We start from the raw sequence: 3,704 nt of genomic DNA, 5'->3' as shown, positions 1-3,704 counted from the left end.
TTCCCAGGCTCTGTTTTCCTGTGGATTTTTAAACTCTACCTATTAAGCCCTCTCTCAAAGATTACACCTGGGTCGTAACTGTGGCGATTCTAAAAATTTTAGTAAGTTAGTTCCATACATTGGTATATTATTCTATTTATGTGTTATTTTTTCTGTACAGAATTTCCACAAATCTGGAAGGGCAAATCTCCCCCTCACGGCTGTGCTTACCATTTTTTTCTCTTAATCTCCCCTTCTAGAGCTCCTAAAGCTCGTTAATTAGACAACTCTACACTTTCTCTGTGAGGACATAATTCATATCATTTCTCTGAACATTATAGCCACCTGTTGAATGCAAATACAAACAAGCAAACCCAATCCGAAACAATTAAAACTAAACCAAATGATGCAAAGAGACTCCTGTGAAGTTTCAGTCCCCTTCGGAGGCATAATTTTCACCGGAATTTTAACCACTAAAGGACGCAGGTCTTCTGACATACTCTCTAATTTAGGTCTTTTCAATACCTGCTGGGCACAACAGCCAAACAGTGAAGTGGCCCAGACAACTGAATATTCTGGACTAATATAGCTGGACCTCTGTCCCAGGGTGTTTCCTGTCCTGGCCACCATGGACTTGAGAACAGACACTGGTGAACAGAGCACCAGCCATCACCCGTCCCCTACGGCAGCGGCCTGACCCCTCACCTATGCACTCAGACAGGCCCACGGTCACTTGCCTGACAAACATATGGACCCAAAGACTCTGCACAACAAGGGACTCAGGGGACCTGGTAGGACACAAAGAGGAAATAGATGCCTGATCAAGGAAAGGGTTTTGCCTGTGATGAACTCACGGGGGCATTTCTTCACGCAGGTGGCACCAAAGCTGTACTTCCCCTCGGGGTTGACATCCATCTGGTAGGTGGTGGGGTTGTACAGCATGAGGGGCGGGCAGGTGTCCTTGCACATGACTTCATCCCAGAACTTGCGGCAGACCTGTCATAGGAGGGACGACACGCACTGGTCAAGCTGTGCACGGATGCTCACGACGGCTTCAGCCCTGGGCACAAAGCTCCGGCTACAGCTCTTAATGTCCAGGAACTTGATTAAAGCAAAAACAGAACAAACCCCCCCAAAATAGCCAAGTACTTTCAAGAAAATTCAGAAAGACCTTAAAAGTATGATTTTTCTTACACTGTCCTAGCTGTGATAATTTATGGACTATGAAAACAAAAACCCACATCTTTATTAATTTGCAAAATGATGAAGGAGTTCACATACTGGAGTGGTCCCTATGGAGTGAAATTACTTTTAAACTCAACTTATTGGTTTTCCCTTACAAAGAACACTTGAGGATATGTTTTTAAAATTCACTGCCAAACTGCAGAAAACCCTGAGGAAGACTACTGTGCTGGGGGGACCAGACCACATATGGTGGTGGCCCGAAGGCCCACAGGCTGTCTCCCCTCCAGAGGCACATTAGAATCAGCCCAGACCAACCACGTCAAACTCCCTCGGGCCGGACGCAGCCTCTGGAGTTTAAGAACTCCCCCTCCCTGAACCAGGAGTCTCCTGGAGCCTCCTTTTCTGGAGGCTTCGAGGGTCTCATCACACGTGGTGCTGTGTCAGGACCCCCGTCTGCCGGCCTGGTGTCTCTAGGATGTCCAAGGTGCACACAGGTGAGGGGCCACCTACATGGGGTGCCCCTGCCCGCGGGGGTGAGGAGGCTTCTGTGAGGGCTCTGTGGTGACAGGGACAAGGGGGGTGCTTCAAGACCCCTTGGAGCGGGGCTGGGCAGGAGGCTCTGAGCTGTGCTGGGAAGAGCAGCGGGCTGGGGTCAGAAGACCCGCACGTGGCTCCAGCCACGCGCTCACGTCTGTGTGGCTCCAGGTACGTCCCTCACCATGTCCATACATTTACATCAGGGGCCTTCCGGTACCAACTCTGTGGGGTTAGCCTGAGACGGGACTGGAGCGCCGGAGCCGCGACCACGAGAAACCCCAATGACAGACAGCTCGTGTTAGTGCCAAAGCCCAGCCCGCGTCCAGGTCCGGGTTACGGGTGCCACGTGCACGGGGTCGTCCGAGCTAATGGGCGGTGTTTACTACCCAACACTGTCAGGCTGGGAAACTGAGGCACGCAGGGCTTACATAATTTGCCTGGAGTCACAGAGTAAGTGGCGAAGGGGGGACAAAAAAGGCGGCTTTGTCACTTGGCAAAGGGCAACGGCCACAACTGCTCCTACAAACAGGACTCGTCATGGTTCCCACAGGAAGCCCCTCTCTGTCTTGGCCAGAGAAGCCCCTGTGGGGGCCGCTGGGGGGCTGGGTCAGCCTTACCAGGCAGTCACTCTCGCGGGGCCCCGTGCAGCCGGCAGCACACTGGTTGTGGCAGCAGTCGCTGGGGGACCGGCTGCGGCAGCGCCCTGAGCACTGCTGGGCACAGATGACTTTGGTCACTGAAAAGGAGCAAAGGTCACGGTGAGCTGAAGAGCCAGGGAGGGTGGAAGCGCTGTCCTCAGGGACCTCGCAGAGCACGTGTAAACAGGAGGTGAAGAGGTGAACGAAAGGATGAATTCAATGATTCCCTGGCTCGTTCAAGTTCCATAACATTCACGTTCTGTCAAATTACACTGAATCATAACCTTCCTTTATTGCACCTCCTTTTCCTACTGATTTTTAATCACTTAGGAGAACTAACCAGATCAAGTCTAGACTTTTAGAACTGCTCGATAATTACATGCTAGTTAGACCTGAGATGCGGGCTGATATGGAAAGCACATCAAATAACAAAAGTGCCTGCCAGAAAGTAGTGCTTAAAAGTCACATCACAATTAAACAGAAGGACAGACAGTGAACTTTTAAGGTGGAGGTCCCAGATTCCTTGGCCACCCATGCTCTTAAATTAGGATTTCTGTAGAAAAACCCTCCTGAAAAGCGTTGCTCCTGCTTCTGTGTAGATGGCCCCCAGGGGGGAGAAAACAAGAGGTGTTTGTGAGCTCAGGTAACATGGGTAAGTCTTCTGTTCCCGGGAAAATATGCCAAACATGGTTCAAAGAGACGGGCTGACTTCCACTCATTTACGACAGGCTGGAGTGCCCAAAACAGCTCCGTGGATTAACCGCATGCAGGGAGATCTGCAAGAACGTTACTCGTGGAACTGCTAACATCTGGCTTTTGGAGTCTTCGAAGGGAAAACACACAGCCCTCTAAGTGTAAGGGGAGGAAAGTGGGCACATTTATCTGAAATTCTGCTTTTGCTGACTTACATTTCTGGCAATTCTCCTTTCCCAGACCCCAACAGCTTCCATTAGGACAGCCTGGATCACACTTTTGGTCTAAAATGTAAAAGAAGTAGTTAAATTCGTATCTCAGAAGAGAACGGATGGTTGAGAGCCTGGTGACAAACTGTCCAAGCCCCTGAGCAAAGTGACGTTCCAGAAACAAGGAACAGCTTTCAAATTTCTAATACTGTTTGTTTCCTGGCTGTTTGTAAGTGACTCAAAAGCCTTTTATAAGGAAAAAATAAAAAGATGAGCCACACTCTACTTTTATTTATACTTCAGCTGCAGAAACTGAGGCACAGAGTAATGATCGACTCATCACAGGCCATGAAAACTGGGTTCAAACAGTCCGGTTTCCCCATTTGTTTAGGCTTGGAGAACTTTCCAGCATCTCCAACAGCCCTAAGGGTGTCTCACCTGGTGGGCTTGGTATGACTGACTA

At 49.8% G+C, this 3,704-nt stretch overlaps 1 long non-coding RNA gene across 1 annotated transcript; it reads right to left on the bottom strand.

Moving 5' to 3' along the window:
- Positions 1-729: 729 nt before the first annotated feature.
- LOC117800819 lies at positions 730-3,288 on the bottom strand. The gene is made up of 3 exons (XR_004623179.1): positions 3,248-3,288; positions 2,319-2,437; positions 730-975 (listed from the first exon to the last, which is right to left on the bottom strand). It is a non-coding gene; the product is annotated as an uncharacterized LOC117800819 (long non-coding RNA).
- Between the last annotated feature and the right edge of the window lie 416 nt (positions 3,289-3,704).

This window comes from Ailuropoda melanoleuca, unplaced genomic scaffold (genome assembly GCF_002007445.2).
Source record: "Ailuropoda melanoleuca isolate Jingjing unplaced genomic scaffold, ASM200744v2 unplaced-scaffold8258, whole genome shotgun sequence".
Taxonomy (NCBI): domain Eukaryota; kingdom Metazoa; phylum Chordata; class Mammalia; order Carnivora; family Ursidae; genus Ailuropoda; species Ailuropoda melanoleuca.
Note: the sequence above shows the minus strand (reverse complement) of the source record. Positions and strands in the feature narration are given on the sequence as shown.